Source organism: Sinocyclocheilus grahami, unplaced genomic scaffold (genome assembly GCF_001515645.1).
Source record: "Sinocyclocheilus grahami isolate Dianchi unplaced genomic scaffold, SAMN03320097.WGS_v1.1 scaffold47.1, whole genome shotgun sequence".
In the NCBI taxonomy this organism is placed as follows: Eukaryota; Metazoa; Chordata; class Actinopteri; order Cypriniformes; family Cyprinidae; genus Sinocyclocheilus; species Sinocyclocheilus grahami.
The window spans coordinates 2,167,182-2,192,245 of record NW_015505226.1 but is presented as its reverse complement, the minus strand read 5'-3'; the positions used below and the strand labels follow the sequence as shown (position 1 = coordinate 2,192,245).

General features: G+C 34.8%; 1 pseudogene; it reads right to left on the bottom strand.

Annotated features, from left to right (window-relative positions):
• The window catches only part of LOC107582802 (gamma-aminobutyric acid receptor subunit gamma-3-like), a 130,732-nt pseudogene that overhangs the window by 70,227 nt on the left and 35,441 nt on the right, over nt 1-25,064 (bottom strand).

Here is a 25,064-nt window from a genome sequence, read left to right as displayed (position 1 = left end):
TGATTTCTAGTCGTGTCCTCTTTTGGAAGACCAAACAAAGTAGTTTCGCTTTCACAAAGAAACACACGGTGGCTAGAGTGAGTGGAGGCCGGAGGGCTAGAGTGAGGAATGGCCGGGGGCTTGAGAACAGCACGGCCGGCGGATTCGATGAAGGAGCGGCCGGTGGGCTTGCGGCAACCACATGTGACGACCCCGGGGCTGGACTCCGCTTTGTCCACGGTGAAAGCCGATCCACAGCGCGAAGTTGATGTATTTCCTCAGCGACCAGCACGGATCAGCTCAAGGCATGATGAAGCAGATATCATCCTCTTTTGGAAAGCCAAACAAAGTAGTTTCACTTTCACAACGAAACACACAGCGCCTTCACGACATGGCAGCAGCAACAATACTACTGCGAGAATAAAAGTTACACCTTCTTTCTTTGCATGAACATTTGGGCGGTGTTATGCAAATCCTCCCACATCGTGATGTAGATATGTGGGGGCGTGTGAGAATGAGCCATTTAGGTAGGCGTGGTTGACTCTTAACTTTTATAAAGAATATCTATTTGGATTTGAGACTTTAGTTTGCAACTTTATAGATCTTCTTTATGCACCAAGAGCTTGTAACACTTCAAAGAGAAAGGGAAAATTGAAATCGCATTATATGACCCCTTTAAAAAAAACAGAGCAAATGAAAGTGAAAGCACAATCTATATTATAGCTCTTTATATGAAGCACATACTTTATTAGAGCCACAGAAAGACAAATGTTTCGCTGAAAAATGCACAATACACAATCTTCCAGCTTAGAATGAAGTCATTATACACATTAACAACGATTTGGGAGAAATATGATGTAATTTAATGGAAAACTATGTGAATGGCTCTCTGCGGCGACACGGCAGGATTTCTGTCGGCTGCACGAACATATAATTGTGCTTTCTCACATCACTACCTTTAAATATGCAACTTCGCTGGCAATCAAATACATTGACGTGACCAGCTGGATATAAACTAATGCAAAATGATGGTAACAATAGTGACATTAAACATATGGGTCGGTCTTGTGTGTGTTTTGGTCAAGTTGTTTTAACCGCTTGAGGTGCTGCTAATGTTCGCAGTCTCTCAGCCGTGACAGCAAACATACTCCGGTCCTTTCTCCACTAATGCAACAAACAAATTACTTAGTAATGATAAGTAAAACATGTAGTGTACTGTATACACAACGTTTCACTGTCTGTTTTAAATCGGCATCTGAAGTGTCCTGCTCTGTGCACCGCGCAGTGTCACGTGTCAAAACAAACAGCACGAGGTGTCAGTGATTTGGCTCTAGAGGACACTCTCGAACTGTATCAGCGGTAGGGCTGGGCGATATAGCTAAAAAATGTATCAACGATATAATGTTTCATATCGTTCGGTATAGATAATTGACATTTTATATAACCTTTTTTTAAAACAAAAAGCAATAGAATTTTTTTTTTTATTTAACCACTGACAAACAACAAATAGTTTTTGTTTTAACAGTCAAACACAAAATAAAAATTAAACATATCTAATTTGTTTTATATGCAGATTAAATAGGACACAGGAGGGTGCAATGAGCAAAATAATGCAGCACATTTAAATTGTCAACGCAAGGAAGTAACTCTATTAAAACATGCATAACGTCTAAATTAACTCATAAAAATCAAATATAATTTCGTAAATTGCATAAACAATGAACAAAACAGCATCATTTATTTATGCATTGCTTAATCTAAAGAGCCGAATCGCTCATCACACAGATTGCATTTAAAAACATATGAGACTCATTGAAAAGGAATAAACCTAGACAAATTTGTGATGCGTTTTCTAAAAGTTTAAACCGTTTTAACTTTGCATGGCTTTCTATACATCTCGTGTAAGACGCGAGTGCAGCAGTCATATTTGTCCATCTAAAAATGCACTGAATATGCGTTCTGTGTGAATGGCTTGGTTTCAGTTTTAACCTTTATCAAGATCTTCTCCGCACTGAGCTTCTATATTTCTCTAATATTTTGAATGAATAACGCATGGCGTGTCTCGTGGGCTAGACTAACAAAACATTAAAATGCAACAACGTCACTTACATCACCGCATCTCACGCACCCTGATGCACATCTAACATTCAAATGCAAATGTTTATTTTAAATTTGACTAATATTCATTCTTTATTCACAATCTCCTCATCACAGGCAGGCACAGCACTCATTTCAGCATGTGTTCGTGCGTGCTGTCTGCATCACTCATAGCACATACACTATATTGAACGTTTTTTCTATCGATATCGAAGGAGGTGTACCGTCGATAAATATCGATACCGTTTTATCACCCAGGCCTAATCAGCGGACCTTCTCAGCCACTCCAGCAATGGACCCAACCTGGAAAAACTATCGGCATGAATTTTTGCCGATAACCGATTAATCGTAAAACCGATCAATTGGTCGAACTCTACTTTTTCTTACTATAAATAACAATAAATAAATAAACAATAAAAAAGTGCAAAGACATTGTCAGCATAATATAATATAATTAATATAATAAAGTTAGTCATATTTTTATTTTATATTTTTTGTTTGTCAAATGAACAGTTTGATTTCTGTATCTTTCTAAACAATAACAGTGAAAATGTTTAACAGCTTTTTTTGTAGGCAACACAGAAACAAAACAAAAATAACTTTGTTTCTATGTGTGTGAGCATACACCCGAGAGGTACACAACAGTGGCATTGGCCTGGGAAAGAGTTCGAGACCATAAATAGCAGCACTTCTCTGCTATCTGGCATAATAGAAAAGCAAATCACTTCTCAGCCTCTCAGCCAGCAGTTGAGTCAAAGGCAAAAGATGATTTCTATGTAGGAGCTCCAATCTGTTCCCTTGTGTTGTTGTGAAGCATTCAGCATAACGACATCAAATATTACAGAGTTGACTCACTGGAGGAAGAAAAGGACACTATGCCATTCATTACTGCTCAGGTCAACTCTCTACTGGTCTTACTGTCAGGACCCAAATTAACAGTTTGTCTTAGATGTGGAAAGGTTCTGAATGCACTGCATACCTTTGGGATTAGGTTAAGTGGTATGCTTTTCTGCGGTGTCTTTATCTGTAAAGTATAGCACATAGAAATGCAATATTTACATCCTACTAACACATCAGTGCTTTCAATTAAGCTTCTTCGTCTTTAAAAATTGAACCTTTTCTGGAAATTTACTTTATGAAATAGCTTGTGTTGCACAATCTAGTATCAATCATCAAGTTTTTGTAGACATGCAGCTACAATTTTAAGCATTAAAATAGTTATAATAGTTGCATTGGGGTAGATTTAGCCTGGTTTTAATCAATTTAGATGTACAATTTATATATTTTATACTCTTTCTGTAGATTACATTATTTCACCAGTAGATGGCAACAAGTGATTGTCATTCAGGAGCTAAACAAGTGCATCTTAAGTCACTGAATCATTCATTAAACCAAACTGTTCAAAACACTGGTGCACTCAGGAACAAAACAAGTGACTGTCCTTTTGAGTGAGTCATTGAATTATTTACAAAATGGTTCGTTCAAAACACGAATTCATTCCAGAATGAAACGCCACTACCATGCATTGCTGCGGATTTGTTTGGAGTGAAAATATGCACACACACACACACACCTGTATATATAGCCTATATACACTGCATGTGCTTGATAGAACGGAACAAGACATACAAACTTGTTTGCAGAGCACCTCACTGAACGTAAAAGGTTCTGAAGTATTTATTCATGATTAAAATATACTGACCTCATGACATTCAGCTGGATTCTCATGAGCAAATCCAATTTTCTAGCGATAATGATTATGATAGTGTAAGTAGATGGTGGTTGGTGTATTTACATGCAATCATCTATGTTTTGGGGGAAAAGGAAATTAAGATCCTTTTCTTTGTGAGACAATGAGTAGGAGGTTGATATCTCAGAAAAAATATATATTTTGTTTGAAGCAGTTCAAAATCTTGTGTAAAGATGTCAGTCTCAGTAATGACACAAGCATCATAACATTCAGTGGGTTGTAAAGATATATAAAATATTCAAAAATAAAAGAGCAAAACAAACACGCCAAGACATACTGACGTTCAGTGTGCTTTTCATGCGTTATAACTGTGATCCTTTAAATGATTTGTTTCTGTGCATCACGTGACACTGACAAAAAAACAATCTTGTTAATACGAGTTCTCATGCTGGCATTCCATTTAACCAGAAAATGAGTCACAGACAGAGATAATTTCTTTCTTTTTCAATTATCTTCACAACAATTCATAAGTTTGGTTTCAGATGCCACTGGCAAATGATTCTGAACAAAAATACTGAAATATTTAAACAAAGGGAACAGGCTTGGTGAGTTATACATTTTGAATGTCTTACACATTTTCAGAGTTGCATAAGTCTTTGCTTTAATACATTTTCCTTTCAGAGACATATTTAATTTTGTCAGGACATAAGACTTCTATATTTCCTTGTCTGAAAGGTTCAGAAAATCTCTGCAAAAAATTTTTTGGTCAAAGTTAGTGTACACTTAAAATATTATGCATATGAACACAAAGTACATTTTATACATAGGAAATATGTTTAGCATATTTATTTTTTACATTCATAGTCACTAAATTTAATAGTACTATTTTATTCTACAGAAACCTAATTAATTATTATTAATTGTGATTTGTTTTCTATAGGTAACGTGTAAAGAAAAAACATCTGTAAAATAATATAAAAACTATTTTGGAAACTATGTGCTTTAAAATGACTTTGTACAAGAAAACATCTCTCCCTTTATATTTTAGCAACTCACAAGGGCATCATATTTAGGGGGTCTCTGGAATCAGAAAATTTAAAAACCACTGATTTATAGTATTATATCTACGGTTTTCCGTTTTCCTAAAAACTCAGTCATGGCATCTTTATTTAGGTTCTCAAGGTTTCTGTTCAGTTTCTTTCTAAAGTTAAAGCAAAACCCTCCTTACCAAAGCCCAGACTCGAAAACACTGCAAAACACTCAGACACAGACAAAATCGGCCATGATCCTTTCAGTTCCGTCCTTGAGACTGTTGGAAGTCTTAAAATCTCCTTTAGCCTTTCAAGAAGCAGTGCAGGGATGAGACGAGCAAAGTGGTTTGTTGTCTGCCTTGCTTGTCTTCACTCCATTAATCTATGTAACAGTGCACTCCTGATCGAAAATAACCCTTCAACCTCAAGGTGACATTCTGTGGCAGAATGCCTCTCCGGTTTCTGTTTCAAATCTCTGTCAATAGTGTCCACTTCAATCTGCTCCATCTCAATCTGAAGTAGTGAGTAAACCCATCCTCCATTAACTCAGTGCAGCGCTTCAGTCTTAGCCCCTAGTTCACCTCCATCTCCTCCTTACACAAAGAATCTAGTGATTATCACAGCATGACTGGAACAATGTGGTGACAGTTTGGGGGTGACGCATTCTAAAAACAAAAATTATTAAAAAAAAATTACATAAAAAGGATGAGCAAAAACCTTGTGAATTGGAAGAGAGAGAAAAAAAGAACTGCTCCTGAACTATACAATGTATGAAGAGTTTGTGCACGCTACGAGGTAGAAGTGGATTGTGCTTCAAGCAAGGACTGAGTGGGAACATTGGTGTTTAATGACGGAAACTCCACAATTGAAAAAAAATGATCAATTATGATTTTTTTTTTCTTGTGAAAATGAATGGTGGGGACAACCAAAAAATACAATATATATATTCATATGTAAATATCACTATGCTCATATGTTATAACAACCGAAAACCATGCTTAGTTTTGATTTTTTGATGAATAGAAAGTTAAGCATTTTTCAACATTTATTGGTGGAATAAAGTGTAATTTTTATATTGTAACAATATAAAAGTCTTTGCTGTCCATTGGACCACATAAATGTGTATATAAAAGCACACACACACACACACACACACACACACACACACACACATACATACAGGAAGAATCTAGTGATTATCACAGCATGACTGGAACAATGTGGTGACAGTTTGGGGGTGACGCATTCTAAAAACAAAAATTATTAAAAAAAAATTACATAAAAAGGATGAGCAAAAACCTTGTGAATTGGAAGAGAGAGAAAAAAAGAACTGCTCCTGAACTATACCATGTATGAAGAGTTTGTGCACGCTACGAGGTAGAAGTGGATTGTGCTTCAAGCAAGGACTGAGTGGGAACATTGGTGTTTAATGACGGAAACTCCACAATTGAAAAAAAATGATCAATTATGATTTTTTTTTTCTTGTGAAAATGAATGGTGGGGACAACCAAAAAATACAATATATATATTCATATGTAAATATCACTATGCTCATATGTTATAACAACCGAAAACCATGCTTAGTTTTGATTTTTTGATGAATAGAAAGTTAAGCATTTTTCAACATTTATTGGTGGAATAAAGTGTAATTTTTATATTGTAACAATATAAAAGTCTTTGCTGTCCATTGGACCACATAAATGTGTATATAAAAGCACACACACACACACACACACACACACACACACACACACATACATACAGGGCAAACCAGGAATAGCACGGGAACAGAGATATACTCTGCTCACTGCATTGTCTGGTATGACATCCGTGGGCAAGAGAAATATTTGAGGAACCACTTCCTGCCTAAAAATCTTTGGCAATCCTGTATGTGATGAGAATAATAACAGTTTCTGCACTGATCATTCAGCATTAGTATTGCACTAATGTAGCCCATACATACAGGGCAAACCAGGAATGGCACTGGAACAGAGATATACTCTGCTCACTGCATTGTCTGGTATGACATCCGTGGGCAAGAGAAATATTTGAGGAACCACTTCCTGCCTAAAAATCTTTGGCAATCCTGTATGTGATGAGAATAATAACAGTTTCTGCACTGATCATTCAGCATTAGTATTGCACTAATGTAGCCCTATGCTGATTATGGCAGTACCTGGAATGCTGATAATATGATGTTCTCTCTGAAGCTTTCATTAAGAAAATAACCACTCATGAGACAGAACTGCATATTTACGGGGCTGCTTAACTCATTAACAGTTTATGTGTTTCTATTAAACCCATTTTAATGTGTTTTTATGTGTGCTATGGCTGTTGATGCGTACGATCAAAGTGACACTGGTGAGCAACTGGCTGACTCTGCTGTTTTGAAAAACCTTAATTATTTATCATTGACTAATTCCACTTAAGCTTGTAAATGTTTAACGGTTTTTTTACACACATCTGAACAATGAAATGTGTAAAACACTGTTTTTGTGTGCTCAAATACAAATATAACCTCAACACACCAAGGAGATGTGCTTGACGTAACTTACCTAAATAGGACATGTTCCTGGATCAACATTCTTACTGGTCCTGGTAACTACATTACTATCGACCAATTAGATTTTAGAAGCAGACAAGCAGTTCCAAACCAGACACGATGAGATCAAGCAATGTGATAAAGGCTATATCTTCTATGCAAATCAGAGTTTTTGTCCTAAGCAGCTGCAACATGACCTGCCAGGTTAAAAGTATACCGGCAACATTACATAAGGTCCTATTAGCTAGTGTTGGTTTATGCATTAACTAACTTTGAGCAATACATTTGTTAAAGTACTTAATGTTATTAATTAAAATACAACTGTTAGTTCATGATAGCTCAGCACTTGCTACCCATGGATTCGCAGTGAATGGGTGCCATAGAGTGCAAACAGTTGATAAAAACATCACAACTGTCCACAAGTAATCCACACAACTCCAGTCCATCAATTAACATCTTGTGAAACAAAAAGCCATGCGTTTGTAATCAACAAACCCATCAAAATGTTTTTAACTTCAAAATGTTGATGTCAGTTGATGGACAGGAGTTGTCAGTTAATAGTGGACTACTTATTGTGGTTTTTATCAGCTGTTTCTGACAGCACCCATTTCACTGCAAAGGATCCATTGGTGAACAAGTGATGTAATGCTAAGTTTCGATGAAGAAACAAACTCATCTACATCTAGTATGGCTTGAGAGTGAGTACATTTTCAACAATTTTTTTATTTTTATTTTTATTTTTTTAACTAATCTTTTAACTAAAGTTATCAAATGGATTGTTATAAAGTGTTACCAGTAGAGCTGCATGATTCTGGATAAATTGAGAATCACAATTTTTGTCTCAAATAGAGATCACGATTCTCCCACGATTCTGAACTAAAGAAAATAATGTGGCAAAATATTATTGCTGCAGTCTATTTAAAAGCGTTTAATTAATTTGAATAAATTAAACATTTTAATATACACTACCAGTCAAAAGATTTTGAACAGTAAGATTTATGTTTTTTAAAGAACTCTCTTCTGCTCACCAAGCCTGCATTTACTTGATACAAAATACAGCAAAAGTAGTAATACTGTGAAATCATTTTACTATTTAAAATAACTGCTTTCTATTTGAATACATTTTAAAATGTAATTTATTCCTGTAATCAAAGATTAATTTTCAGCATCATCACGCCAGTCTTCAGAGTCACATGATCCTTCAGAAATCATTCTAATATGCTGACTTGCTATTCAAGAAACATTTTATTATTATTATCAATATTTAAAACACTTGAGTACATTTTTTCAGAATTCTTTGATGAATAGAAAGATCAGCATTCATCTGAAATAAAAAGCTTTTGTAACATTATACACTCTACCATTGAAAAGCTTGGAGTCAGTATATTTTTTTGGGGGGGGGTGATATAAATTAATACTTTTATTTAGCAAGGATCCTTTAAAATTTATCAAAAGTGATGATAAAAGACACTTATAATGTTATAAAATATTTCTGTTTCAGAAATGTTGCTTTGAAAAAAAAAAAAAAACAGGAATAAATTACATTTTAAAATATATTCAAATAGAAAGTTACTTTGAATAGTAAAAATATTTCAATTTCACTGTTTTTTGGTTTTTGCTGTACTTTGGATCAAATAAATGCAGGCTTGGTGAGCAGAAGAGAATTCTTAAAAAAAAAACATTAATCTTCGTTCAAAAACGTTTGGCTGGTAGTGTATATGAATTAAAAATAATATATTTAATACACCAATTTAAAATTAAAATTATGAAAAAGTTGTTTGAATCAATGATTCAACGACTCACTCATAAACCTACTGGATGAATCAGTGTTTTTGAACGATTCTCTTGAATAAATGATTCATTCAATTATACATTTAAGTCACTTTTTTTGCATTGAAACAATGCAATTGACACAAACGTTAATGTGGCAGTTACTTTCAAACACGGATTTGCTCCATTTTGGTCGCGCTACCATAGACACCAATGTTTGTATCTGAATTTTAAACTTTCATCCCAGTATTTCTGTGATAATATGAATGACTGTACGACAGAAATACTGTGTAATTGAAAAGACTGTTTGTGAAGCTGTTTCTTAACCAAGCATGGTAACTGCTCTCTGTGTGTCAGCTGCAGTGCGAACGCAGATTTGAATTATCCGGTAAGAATTTGTCAAAGGTTTAATAGACACGGAAGAATCATTGTCATTTAGAAATGAGATCGTGTGGTTGTCTGAATCGAGATTGCGATCTTTTAACGATTAATCGTGCAGCTCTTGTTACCAGTATATCAGTAGTTGCCAGTAGTTTTGCAAAATGTGTCTTTTTGGAAGTCAGTGAGGTCCAGAGTTGTTTTGGATATGCTTTTTTTTTTTTGTATTTCACAAAAGAAGAAACGTCACAGGTTTGAAATGATATTATGGGGTAGGTAATTAATGACCTTTTTTTTTTTTGCTGTCTAACTGTTAAATGGAAGTCAGATCACACATGGAATGACACATGGAACTAGACCTAACCTGCAGTAATATCTGCAAACATCCATAAACATTGTTCTTATCACCTCCTTACTTTTAAATACCTCACTGAAAGTAAGTAGGTGGCTACACTAAAGAGAAATCAACTGAGCTGGAGGGTTTGTGTGGGTGAGACTGGCTTTCCAGCATGTTACTATCGATGGGTACCACAGTGAAGGATTTCCTTAGCTACACATGGTTGCCTAGGACACAGACATTTAAAAATAGCCACCCTCAATACCGCCACGTTGAAGAGGGCCTTTTCAATCCTTTCCCTGTTAATGAGGTGAAACTCATTGTCTATGTGATTTGCTCAGTCATAACACCTTATGCTCACACTGTTTACCTGAAAAAAATGCCAGAGACAAAGTCAATTCAAAGTGGTCTATCTGAGAAAAAGAGACTGCAACGTGCTGTCAAAACTCCAAAACTTGCTGCCCTTTAAATTACATTCGGCTCAAAGTATCTAAGCCATATCACCAAATCTTTGTTACCAAAGAAGGTCATAGAAGCATCACAGGTTCCAAATAAATTAAGCAGCACAACTGCTTCCAAAATTGAGTACCAAATCAGCATATTAGAATGATTTCTGAAGGATCATATGATACTGGACTGGAATAATGACTGGTGAAAATTCAGCATTGCATGACAGGAATAAGTTACATTTTAAAATAGAAAACCATTATTTTAAGCATGAAATGACATTCCACAATAAAAACCTGTATTTTTGATCAAATAAATGCAGCCTTGATGAGAAGAACAGTACGGTGGCCGAGAGAGCTCAACGCACTGCAATTTAAGAACATCTGCATCAGTTTGACAGCTGCAAATACAGAAACTCGGTGCAAAAACTGACAACACAACCAAATACAGAAAAGCGTAGCAAGTAGCACAGACCACAACAGATTACAGTAAAAGTGTACAGTCATGGCCAAAAGTTTTGGCAGTGACATAAATTGTGTGCAAAGTTTGCTGATCAGTATTTGTAGATTATTTTTCCAGAGGTTTCTGTGATCGCAACCTAATCAGATTATACCCCAGATACACACCCACATTTATAAGCCTCCCCGTAGCAGGCTTTCAAATAAACGAAAAGGACAAGCAGGAACAATACCACAAAGAATCACAAGTTTATTCATCAATCACTACTAAAAAAAAAAAAATTTAGCTCAACATTCTTAAAGAAAATACACTAAGTAAACTACTTGGCTTAAGCCAAACTAGCAATCATTGGCCTACTAAAAAAAAAAAATTTAGCTCAACATTCTTAAAGAAAATACACTAAGTAAACTACTTGGCTTAAGCCAAACTAGCAATCATTGGCAGCGGAGGTGTCCAAATACCTTGCTTATGGGGCACCAAAGAGACACTATATAACCAGCCCAATGGCTTTGGTTTAGTACGACCAAATGAACCGGCCACCCCTATACTCACAAAAAAACAATAAAATGACAATGACAAATAATGGTTCTTTCAGGTGCAATATTCTTTGTTGCAATTTCCTTACATGTGAGCCCATTTTGATGCACCGCGATGATGGCTGCACGTGTTTCTTTGGAGGATGACTGATGCTTTTGGCATTTACTATTACCAATTTTATTTTTATTTTTTACCATTTAGGTAACCACACAAATACCATGGTTAAACTATGGTTAGTGTAATTTGTGATTACCATGGTTTAACTATAGTAACCATGTTTTTTTAAATAGTTAAACCATAGTTATGTTTTGTAAGGGAAGTTAGCTTAGTTAGGCTAATAATATAGAAAAAAGCTAAGGAATCATATGATCAGGATGTTAAAATAAACCATCTCACCTTTCAGAGCAGACATTGATAAGCTTGTGGTTCCCTTAAACATTTCCGATGTGGTCTATTTGCAGCGCGTTTCTGAATTTGATTGTGTTGCGAGTTTTTGCAGTGCATTTCTTTATTTGATTGCGTTGTGACTTTTTGCAGCGAGTTTCTGTATTTGATTGTATTGTGAGTATTTGCAGTGCATGTGTTGTCAAACTGATGAAGATGTTTTCTTAATTTGCTGGTGTTTTTTCTGTTTGCATGTGTTTTTTTTTCATTTGATGCGCATTGAGCTCTCTCGGCCACCATAGAAGAGACTTCTTTAAAAAACATTTAAAATCTTACCGGTTCCAAACTTTTGAACAGACGTGTATATATAACATAAAAATAAAGATCTACCAAGACAAAACATTTTAAATAAACATTATTCAAAAACCTAAAGTTTATGAATTTAAATATAAACTAAAAACCACAAAGCCAACGATTTTGAAGGAATAGTTCACCCAAACATTACAACAATAAACTTTTTTTATAATGTATAAAAAAAAAACAATTAAGAACCACAGAGAAAAATATTTAATTAAATTTTTTTATTAAAAAATTAAAGTACAATATATATAAATAAAGAACCACCAAGAAAAAAGATTTTATAGGAATAGTTCATCCAAACATTTTAGAAATAAGAACCACAAAATTAAATTAAAAAGTGTAAATTAAAATAAAAAACCACAAAGACAATGAATTCAAAAATTCAATTAAAAATATTTAAATAAATTTTTTTATTAAAAAATTAAAGTACAATATATATAAATAAAGAACCACCAAGAAAAAAGATTTTATAGGAATAGTTCATCCAAACATTTTAGAAATAAGAACCACAAAATTAAATTAAAAAGTGTAAATTAAAATAAAAAACCACAAAGACAATGAATTCAAAAATTCAATTAAAAATATTTAAATAAAAATAAACATTTATATATAAAAATAAACATTTAGTTAATCCATACATTAAAATTAAAATGTATAAAAAAACACAAAGATGAGGACTTTGAAGAAACAGTTAAAATAAAAACAAATTAAAATTAAAACATTGAATATATGTTCCTAATAAGAGAGTAAATATTGGGGAGTAAACTCCCGACATTTTCTCCATTTGATATATCACCTTAAAGACAGCTATTGTACATGGGAAAAACACGTCTCCCCTTGACAGACTACAATGACACCTGTCATTTGTCTGAGAGCACCATACCTGTCTGACTCTGTAAACCACAGGCTACCAACAGGGGAAGCTGAAGGCTGACGCTCAGTTTGATGCTGTCATACCTCGGCTTTCATACAGGATCATAGATTTTCATTGAGGGGCTTGACATTAGCTCGACACATCAGCCAAGACATCAACTGCATCATGTTGTCATTGCTTTTAGCTGTGCGGCAAGTAACAGATCAACATGATAAAGTAGAATGATCTTACATTTCAATGTAGATCTTAAAGCTCCATTAATTACAATTATACTATCAACTGTGGTTTAGGGATACAAGGGATACAAGGAACAGGGATGATTAATGCTAATTTATCAGTCCTATTCAGCGTCTGGCTGCTAGCTGACTCATGTTCTATAGAGCCATTAAAATCAAATTATATGGCACTTGTGACACGTTTGTCTGCAGTGAATTCTATAAAGTTGGCTATTTCAGCTTTACACAATTAGATTGATGAGCAAAGCTGATTTCTCACGTGGACAAAAATCAATCGGCACTCAATGAGGCTTTGATAATCATGGTCAGTTATTAGGAGTATTCATATTTCCAAAGCACCATTACAGCATCATGTTACAGACCATAAGCAAACCACAGTGTTATTTTCATTGCAAATCTATTTAAGCCTCCTGTTCAACCCTGCCATTCACAACACACATTGCCTCTTAACAGAAGCCCTCAGAAGCCCTCTGAATAATTTGATCATCTCACACTGGCCATTTCTTACCCTTCCAAAAAGCCTGAACACCCTCAGGCAGCCATTGGCCAAGGCCAAGCTTGAATCGCTCAGTGAATGGAGTGACCGCTGACTTCAAACTGACGAGCAGATGTTGGCTGACGGCTGCTTTCCTTATTCAATAACTCCTTAGAAATCCACCACTCCAGCCTCAGGGAGAAACTTTTCCCATCTGAAATCTGTTTCTTTTGGCACCGCAAGGACATGCACCATCCCATGTCCTTCACTAGTGAATATCCTGAGGCTTTTATGTGAAATACAGCAGAAAAAATGGCCACTGGCAATTTGTCTACACTTTAATAAACATTTAGGCCTAAATTTAAGATCTGTGTTTTAAATACACAATGACAAGGTTCATACATTTATTTTCAATAAATATAATTTATCATTGTTTTAATCTCATATATTTCAACTAATTACTAACTAAATATTACTTGTTCCACAGCTAATTGTTTTTATAGTAAACAGATTTATGTCTGAAAGGAAATAGGCATACATTTATTAACTGTATTTTAAATACTCAATAACAAGTTTTACATATTTACCATCTTATTAAGCTATCTGAATGAAAAAAAGAAGATTATTTAAATAGTTAATCTCGACTGTTTCTTAGCCATTTAATTTATGTATGGCTGACAAATATGCATCACTTTCAACTGCCTATTAAACTTATTAAACTCAAACATATTATTGTTTAGGTTATTATGAACACTGTGAAATCCAAATGAGTAGGATTTTATGCAATTTTATGCAAATCTTAAATTTTATAGAGATTATATTGAGTGTAGTGTACCATAATATAATGTATTTTACTGTATGTGTACTATAATATTATGAAATATAAATGTGGGGGATCGTCCAAAAATAGAATATATATGTGTGTGTGTGTGTGTGTGTGTGTGTGTGTGTGTGTGTGTGTGTACACAGGTTTTTCTATACTGGTGGGGACTTAAACCTGAATACACACTAACTCATGGGGACTTGTGTCACCGTGGGGACCTAAACTGAGGTCTCCATGGGTACAAAAGCATATAAATCATACAGAATTTGAGAGTTTTTTTGAGAATGTAAAAATGCAGAAAGTTTCCCGTGAGGGGTAGGTTTAGGTGTAGGGCGATAGAAAATACAGTTTGTACAGTATAAAAACCATTACACCTATGGGGAGTCCCCACAAGGTTGGTGCAGCAGACTTGTGTGTGTGTGTGTGTGTGTGTTTTATTTATTTATCGTCTCAGATTGATGCACAAACATGGAGTTGATAAATACTCACAGCAACTGTAGCAGCACATTTAAACTAAACTATACAATTTTCTTCTCCAAGCATTAGTAAACCAAGCACATGATCTGCAATGCGAAATGTGCCATTCATTCTGAGCCCAGGAGTGAATGACAAGTGACAGCCAGGTTTCATCATGAAATAAGCTCTCCCCGGCCTTATCAGTGCAACAGAACCAAGTGAAAATTTGATTTAGATGTATATGCACCTCAGTGTATGTGTTCTCAAAATATAGACTTCAGTTTGTAAACACCACTGACTGAAACAGATCTTGGTAAGTTTGAATTCAGAAGACAGAATTGATGCCAGATTTGTAATGGCAGTACACTGATGAACTGCTGAGATTTCAAGATCTCTCCCACAGGTAGGGTTTCACGGTATAGCGGTATAAAAAAAAAAAGAATCCGTACGATACCAACAGTTATTCATCACAGTTCTGCAGTTCAGACAGTGTGATGAAGCATAAAAGCAAAGTTACTGTTTACAGTGTAAAAATACAAGAAAGCCTGTTTTTAGAATTAAACCTGAATGCATTATTTTTCATATATAATCTTCTAAATCATTATTATTGATAGATTTTTTACCCATAACATACCCATTTTGCCTAATAACATCAGGCAAAGGGACTGTTAATACAAATTAGCCATTGGGCTAACTTGGGAACATCATTTACATTTATCTGAATAAATGTACACTGTCCCTTTTTGAAATAAATAAAATAAAAATAAATTACATTTCTGAAAATCTGTGGAGTGAGAATAGAGAGTTTGTCAAAGTATTTCTCTCTTACCTCTTTATATAAACAATTTAATTATTTTTAATCATTATTTTGACATCTATTCCATGCATATGATCATTTGCCGATTACCATTCTATGACCCGGCTTGATTTAAAGGGATAGTTCACCCAAAAATGAAAATTCTGTCAGCATTTACTCATTCTTAAGTTGTTCCAAAACCTGTATAAGTTTCTTTCTTTTGTTGATCGCAAAAGAAGATATTTTGAAGAATGTTGGTAAACAAACTATAGAAGTCAATGGCTACTAGCAAATATATTCAAAATACTTCAAAATATATTCTTTTGTGCTCAACAGAGGAAAGAAATTCATACAGGTTTGGAACAACTTGTGTAAATAATGACACATTTTCATTTTGGGGTGAACTACAGTGGGTATAGAAAATAATCACCCCCTTTAAATTCTTCTAGGCATTGATAAAGTCTTTGATTTTTGATTTTTATTTTTTTTGTATCCATCTTCTGAATTGTGCCTATCCACAACTTTATCCCGGAGATCTTTTAACAGTGCCTTGCCACCCATAGTTGATTATTTGCTTCAGTCGTATCAAGGACTGAAATGCTCCAGGAAAGATATTTTCATGCTGAGCTAATCAAAATGACCACAGTTGAAAGTCAAATGGCTTTGCGTGCCTTTGAGAAGGTGATTAGCTACACCTGGGTTTAAAAGTCATTTTTAGGAGGAGGTGATTATTTTTCCAACTCTGTGATTTTTTTTTTATTATTTGATTTTTTATTTAATTTAATTAATTTTTCCAGACATGTTGGTGTTATATCTTTCACTTGGATGTTATAAGTGGCATTGAGTAAATACAGCTAGATAAATCAAAAACTGTGTCCGTCTTCATTTCCATCTGCAAAGCAGCAAAATGTGATTATTTTAAAGGGTGTGATTCTTTTCTATACCCACTGTATCCATTTAAAGTGATCCAGTAAATGTTCCCAGTATATGCAAAGCTATACATCCATTCAGTTTGGTGCTGAGCCAATCCTGCTCACAGGAACCACAGCTTATTGATCCTGTACCATCTCTAAAGTTAGATATCCAGCAGATAAACATCTAAGGCTATCATAATCAATCAAAATCAACATAGTTTGCCAAAAATGAAAATTGCAATGAGCCATTGTCTCTCCCCGGGAAATGATTGCAATCCGTAACAAGTGAGCAGAAAGGAAAAGCAAACTGAGGATGAGATCAATATGCAGTTCAAAGAACCAAGGTCTGAGGGTAATCAGTTGTGGCCAGGCTCATAGTCAGCCAGAAAAAAGTGAAGCCGGTGGGACCTTTCCACCTTTTCTGTAGGGAGTTGTGAGCTGGACAAGGATCCGATCACAGACAGAAAGGACCTTTGCCTGCTCTGCAGGGTATTAACTGCGTTTTGTGATGACGATCATCTGCCGCACTGACTAATCCCCACATACTTTCATATAATTGTTACCTATAATCCACAGGATTTTAAATGGCACATGGAAAATTAGGTGCAGCTAAAGCGACCTGCTGTGTTGGGGGAAATTGACCCAGTCTATCCTCAATTTTCTCCTAGGCCGTTAATTTATTGTGTAAATGCTGTGCTACTGGAGTGGTGGTGTACGGGGAATGTGAATGAAGCCTTGAGAGGACCAGATCTGTACCTGTGCAAGCTCTTTCCACAGAAATCTATACATTCGCTTACCTGTAGTAAAGTTTAGTCAGTTTATCAGAATCAGAATAACCAAAACACAAACAAATACTTTTTTTAAGACAATCAATGCCATCTTAAATGTATTAGCCACAATAATTATTGAGCAGCCCAGCAGGAATTCTGGCACCACAAACAAGCGATAACGGGAGAGAGTTTGTCCCTGTGTCCCTGTTTGACAATGGTTTTGGAACATCCTGTGCATAATAATGATTAAGCTCTATTTTGCTAATCCACCATCACAGCGTGAACTTGAATAATAATGGATTGATTTAATTGCAGGTAAATTACACACAGTATTTCCTGCCCATTACAAGTTGGTTTGGTAGTTAGCTGATAATGGTTTTGCATTTATTAAAATACACAAATGGTGTATGCCATTAAAGATAATTACAGGGATAAATAAAGCAGAGTACACAAAATCTATTACAAGTTGAAGAGTGTGCTACATCATAATCTAAATTTCAGTAAGGACCAAATAGCATAGATAATATATCTTAATTTGTATCTGTAATACTCTTTGTTTAATAGATAACTAAATTAAACTTACATGTTAATGAATATTTAAATAATAACTAAAATAATTTATATATGAACAATTATTGGTTAAAAAAATTATATTTAAATAAATTATATTTAATAATACTTAACTACATCATGATCTGAAAGTGGAGAAATCAATCAGCCTCGCTCATGAATAGATTATTAGATGGCATAATCTTAAACCAATAGTCATAAATGATTCACTGGAAGGCAGGTAAGTGGGCATCATTCAATAGGATTATGGTAACACTTTACATTTGTTAACATTAGTTAATGCGGTAACTATCATAAACTAACAACGAAAAATATATTTTATTAGCAGCATTTTTTTACCTTCGTTAATGTTAGTTAATCAAAATGTTTATATTCATTTTAGTGCACAGCACAGACCACGTCAGTAAGAACTTGGTCAGTTTCATTTTACCATGTACTTGACAGTAATGTTGCACCACACAAGTGTGAGTAACTGTATTTATTATGTGGTCACTAATGCTTTGTCTGTTATTACAGATCTTTTGATATGGTCTGAGACTCTGAGTATTTATGCATTTTTAACCTAAATCGCAGCAGCGTCCATATATGAAAAACTGCAAAACTGTTAGCTAATCATAGTAATGGGCGTTTACTTCCGAGTCTACAATCCGCCATGCTTATTCAAACAGAGCGTTCCGATGAGGGGGGACAAAACAGTACAGAAAATAGCCTATTACTTCTAAATCATGGAGTATTTTGATGTAAAAATCTTGATAACATTATCCATAAGTGGACCTCAGAGAACAGTACAAAATAAAAAAACAAACAAAGGCAGTTCATGACCCTTTTAACTAATGTTAACTTTTAACTAATGTTAATGTCTTTTGATCTTAAAAAAAGTGAAAAAGTGTAAGAGTAAATGCTGAGATTAGCATCAAATAAGATGCTGTATTAAAAACTGGTTAGTTGATGTTAACTAATGTAGTTAACTAATGTTAACAAATGAAACCTTATTGTAAAGTGTTACCAGGAGTTTTCCTTACTGCTTGCGACTGTTTGAGCAACTTCCAATGCAGCCTGTCGCCAGATGCTCCTGTCTTTAATCGATTGTTTTATGTGGCTGACTACAATTTTTTGTCTTAAAAGATAATAATTATTTTCCCCCAAAATTCTAAAAGCCGCTGTGGAAAGGTTACAATGGTTACTATGTCCTTGTACGTCAGAGGCAACCCATGCAGCACGACGACTCACTAGAAGTGCATTTAGTGATTCAATTCCACAGCCAAAAACCCTCCCACTGGAATCAGTGCTGTGGCTTCTGCGTAGGTGTTTATTCATTTTCTAGAGTTTCCACACTATGTAACACGGCAGTGGCCAAACAAAGGAAAGCACAAACAGCAGGATCGGAGCCTGACGGGAGAACGGATGCCTTGAGGAGGGAGTTGTCCTCATTAAGATCTCCACTACAACTATTATGCGACAAATAAGCAACAATGTATACTGATTTAATATATACTTTAACAATATATTATAATTTTTATGTTTTTGTTGAGTAAAATAGTTTATATTTACTAAGGTGGATGGTGTAAAGGCCAGTTGCAGAAAATAAAAATGCTATTTGCTTTGTTGGCTGAGCTGGTCCTATCATAAATGTGCAAATAACCTGCCTGACAATGTTATTGTATGTGTGGCATTACAAGAAAATGAAATTGTCATGAACAATAAATGAGATATTGGGAGATGGAGAGACACAGTGTCACACAGCACAAGATAATAGATTAATGTAAGCATATTTAATGTATTTCACACTCCCTTTGCATTCTGACAACTCATAAAGCCCACACAATAAACCAAAATGAAAAGATAGGAAGATTACAATAAGTTATATATTTCATGTTAATTGACTTCCATTCATGCTATTGTGAACGCCTAATTCCTCTGAGAAATGAAACATTTTTGTTACCTCTTTAGGCTAAATATGCAAATAAATTATGTGAATATGCATGACTGGGTTCGTTCCGGAGGTCACGACCTCTGTTCCATTCAGATGCCAGTCTAAAATAAATGCCAATGTTCCAAACTTAAACTTTATGTTTAGACCTTGGAAACTTTTTAACACTCTTGAATATTATTGTCTGCTCCGAATTGCAAGAAACATCTCCCTTAAGGCTTTAAAACAGCACTTAACACACTGTTAGGGGACATATCGATCAATAGCTGCTGTTTCTTCAGGTGGTTGTTTGGCAGCTACTCATTATCAAAACAATTCTTTCTTGCACTAAGAGCCCTGGGCTGTAATAATTGGAAGTGAATACACACACTGATTTTCAAGGATGAATCTGATGTATTGGGAACCAAAGACAGAATGGAGCTCCAGAGGAATTTAACATCCATTTGAAGTGATCTGTCGCCATCGTCTACATTTACATATGATTGCTATTGAAGTGCACATAAATATGGAACAAGCTGCTGCTTTATTTATTTTTTTATTACTACAGTAGATAAAGGCAATTAATTTTTATGATGAACTATTATATCAAGTGCCAACTACTGTGCAAAAAACATAGATATTCTTCTCCTCTGCCGCTTCCTATGTCTCATTTTAAGTCTTCATTTTTTCTCTCTGTCTCTCTTTTTTTCTTCCTCTGTCTTTCCCCTGAAGCTTTTCTGTGCCTCAGGGGAGATGAGGCTTAAGCAATGGACTCACATCTCAGAGGGATAGCTAGTGGCCATGCTTTCAACTCAAACCTACAGCCATATGTCACCTATGGGACTAAACTATAACTGTTGAATGTGAGTGAAACAGAGAAAGTGAGAGTGACTTAGAAAAAGAGAAAAGGAGACACTAAAGGCCCCGATATACTTCAAGCAGTATCGAAGAACAAACTGCTGTGACGTCATTTCAAACAAAATCCAGCCAAAATGAAGTTCATTTTGTGTTCTTTTTGGGAGTTCGAAACAGCTTGCCAAAGCGAACTTTCCGGAAAAGTTTGTTCCGGCTGCAAAACACCTTCGTACTACCATTGGTCCGTGATGATTATGTCATAGGAGGTGTGTGCTGAGGCTCCGCCTTCTTTCATGTGGAACTATTCTCAGGGCTCATTTCGTATGTTGAGTCCTTGGAGGTGAGATGTCCGTGGGTTAAATCATGAACGCAGTGGAGCGCCACTTTATAGTAGCAAATTAAGTTGTGCTTCTGATGAAATGAGACACTGACATGGTTTTTCATGTTTAATACTGCTGATTGCTTTTAAGCAATATATTGAATAAAGTGCTATGTAAATACATGGGACGTGACATCATGGGAGTGCTAATTTGCAGAGCTTGTGCAAACAATTTTGATATGATCAGATTTTTATTAAAAAAATTATTGCTGTTTTCTCCATTTTTGTTGTGTTTATTTTGTTACTGAGAGGCAAGCGCACAGCACATATTTACATATTTATATAAACGTTGCTTTCATCAGAGTGGGCGACGTCGGGATGTTCGCTAACAGTATACCGCTGCTCACGTATTTCGAACTTCGTTTTACCCCTAAACGAAGAACGAAAAGGAACTTCGTTTTGAGTATATCGGGGGCCTTTAAGGAATAAAAGTTCACCCCAAAATGAAAATAATCTCATTATTTATGCAGTTTTATGGGAAATAGCTGCATGAAGATTCTTGAAAAATTCTACCTGGTCTCATGGCCTGGGGGCACTTTTTAGCGAGACGTGAAATACGTACCAATATATACATATCACTGCAGTTTCCAAAATAAATGATCAATAGAGGCAGTAAAACTCTGACACCTTTTATTCCTTTTCACACAAATTTACAGAGTTTCGATTAATAAAGAGTAATTTTCGCACAATTACTTGAAGAATATCATGCTATGACTTCAAAACAATATTAATATGCTGGGAGATTTGAAAACTGATGCTTTTGAACGTTAGCATCGCACATATCCAGCTTCATATCTATGGGTTTTCATCAACAGTAGGTTTGTTCGGTAGCTCACGGAGTACGGAGACGTATTTGAGAGGCGAGGAGCTCTGGTTCGAATCCCGTTTCGACAAAACAGTTCAAATCTACATATAAGGAACTTGAAATGGCACGGTTGCATAAACAAATGCGTTTTATATCAGTTTTGCCTTTGTTAACACTATCGGGTAGGTTTAGGGTTGGGTTTGGTGTAGGGCATATTTCCAACACTATAGAGCATTAACTTTTAGCGACAGTACACGGATATTTGAATTCTGAACCGCCGCAATACGTACCAGAAGCAGCATAATAAAAACACAGCAATACGTACCTATATCAACGTAATAAAAACGTACCGGGGTTCACGTATTGAACCCATGTTTTAGCGCCACTCAGTGGACATTCCTCTTTGAAACTGCGGCGAAACGTGCAGTAAGGTACGTAAAAACGGTGTTGCACAAAAAGTAAACAGATAATATATTTTTATGAGACCAGGTTGGAAAAATTATGCTTGTGTTCCACTGAATGAATGAATGAATGAATGAATTAAATTAAATTAATTTATTTATTAAATTATTAATTTAATTTTCCATTGATGTGTGGTTTGTTACGATAGGACAATATTTGGCCGACATACAACTATTTGAAAATCTGGAATCTGAGGGTGTAAAAAATCTAAATATTGAGAAAATTGCCTTTAAAGTTGTCCAAATGAAGTTCTTAGCAATGCATATTACAAATAAAAAATTAAGCTTGACTATATTTACAGTAGGAAATTTACAAAAATATCTTCATAGAACATGATCTTTACTTAAGCATATTTCCAACACTATAGAGCATTAACTTTTAGCGACAGTACACGGATATTTGAATTCTGAACCGCCGCAATACGTACCAGAAGCAGCATAATAAAAACACAGCAATACGTACCTATATCAACGTAATAAAAACGTACCGGGGTTCACGTATTGAACCCATGTTTTAGCGCCACTCAGTGGACATTCCTCTTTGAAACTGCGGCGAAACGTGCAGTAAGGTACGTAAAAACGGTGTTGCACAAAAAGTAAACAGATAATATATTTTTATGAGACCAGGTTGGAAAAATTATGCTTGTGTTCCACTGAATGAATGAATGAATGAATGAATTAAATTAAATTAATTTATTTATTAAATTATTAATTTAATTTTCCATTGATGTGTGGTTTGTTACGATAGGACAATATTTGGCCGACATACAACTATTTGAAAATCTGGAATCTGAGGGTGTAAAAAATCTAAATATTGAGAAAATTGCCTTTAAAGTTGTCCAAATGAAGTTCTTAGCAATGCATATTACAAATAAAAAATTAAGCTTGACTATATTTACAGTAGGAAATTTACAAAAATATCTTCATAGAACATGATCTTTACTTAATATCCTAACGATTTTTGGCATAAATGAAAAATCAATAATTTTGACCCATACAATGTATTTTTGGCTATTGCTACAAATATACCCCAGTGACTTAAGACTTGTTTTGTGGTCCAGGGTCACAAATATCAAAGCATATAGACAGGTTCAGAATGACTTGAGGATGAGTAAATAATGATTCAACATTTTTGGGGGGTGAACTATCCCTTTAAAGTCATCAAAACAACATTCATGACGACTAAAATAGCACTGCTTATGGACATGCATTCACTCACCATATTTATTGATGACACAGGTCCAATACTATTTATGTAGATATCAACATCAATGACTGTCGGTTTAACTGCAGAGAGAGAGAGAGAGAGAGAGAGAGAGATGACATGAGACTCATTACCATACAACAAAAATGTTTCTGTGAAGAAAGCTTGATTATACTAATCTTAGAAAGTGTTTCACAATACAGTTACTGAATTGTTACACTCTCCATCTGTTTATGCATCCTGTGTTTTATGTTTGACAATGTTTAATGAGTTTAATGAATGAAGTGTCTGTACACCAAGAGGTCATACACTTGTGATGCCATTACACTGCATAATCTTCTCACCCTGAATCCAACTGAAATCTCTCTTAAAGGTTTACCTCTTTGAGCAGTTGATTACAATAATCTACAGTTTTAAACATTGGTTTGATTGACATTAAGTGTGGCTGAAAAGCACTCGTCACTTCTGAGAGATGAAGTGGAAAATTGGAGGGGGGCACAAAGGAAAGGAACTGTGAGAATTTCAAAATGAGTGAAAGCCTGGTCTGACAACCCTCCATTAGGAAAGCATTTTCTGTAGCCAAAGAGATGGAGGGGTTCATTCTTCACAAAACCAACAAAATTACAAAAAGACAGCGAGTTAAGTATGATCAACTTCATATCATCTGCATTGTTCTCAAGAAACACAGGATTTAAAATTTTCACGGTCATAAAACATTCTTACTGAGAGTCACCACACTTTAAATATGAATTGTAAGCTACATGTAATTAAAAAAAATAAAATAGAAAAAATAAAATCATAAAATTACTTAAATGCTTTAAATGCATTAGGCAGCAGCAAAATAAGATTTAGAAAAAAACTGAAGAAAAATGAAGGTTCCTTTAAATTTATATATAAAAATGTATATGTAAAAAAGTAGGCCTGTCACAATAACAACTTTTTGTTGTGCGATATATAGCCCCAGAAATAATTGCGATAAGCGATATTATTGGCATTTTAAAAACCATTTTATGCCACTGAATATATAATCATAATGTAACAGCATAATAATGCAAGAAGGCCTACACACTTCCAAATGACAACAAACTTTTAATTTTAATTTCAAAACTTTTTCATTTAGATCATGGAAATTAAGTATCAAAATATGAGATACCTTAAAACCTGAATAAATATTAAATAAACATTTTCTAACAAAAAGTGCAAAGTAGAAAAAAAGAAAAATGCACAAAGAACTTGTATAGAGATTTTTCCCATCTACAGCTTTTTCCCTAACCTTCTTTTCTCTGTAAATTAAGGGTGCACACTATTGCTGAAAAACACAATCACTACTTAGCAGTCAGATGTCCGTATGCACAAAGACACAGATCCCTAAACAAGACCATATCTGCAGATGAAACGTTTTTTGTAGAAGCATTTTTTTATTATTATTTGAACTAGCACCTTATGACTACACGTTATGTACAAGAAGCTGCAAAAGACACAGACACAAGTGGAATGTACAAAACATGGTGACATTAATTTTTAAG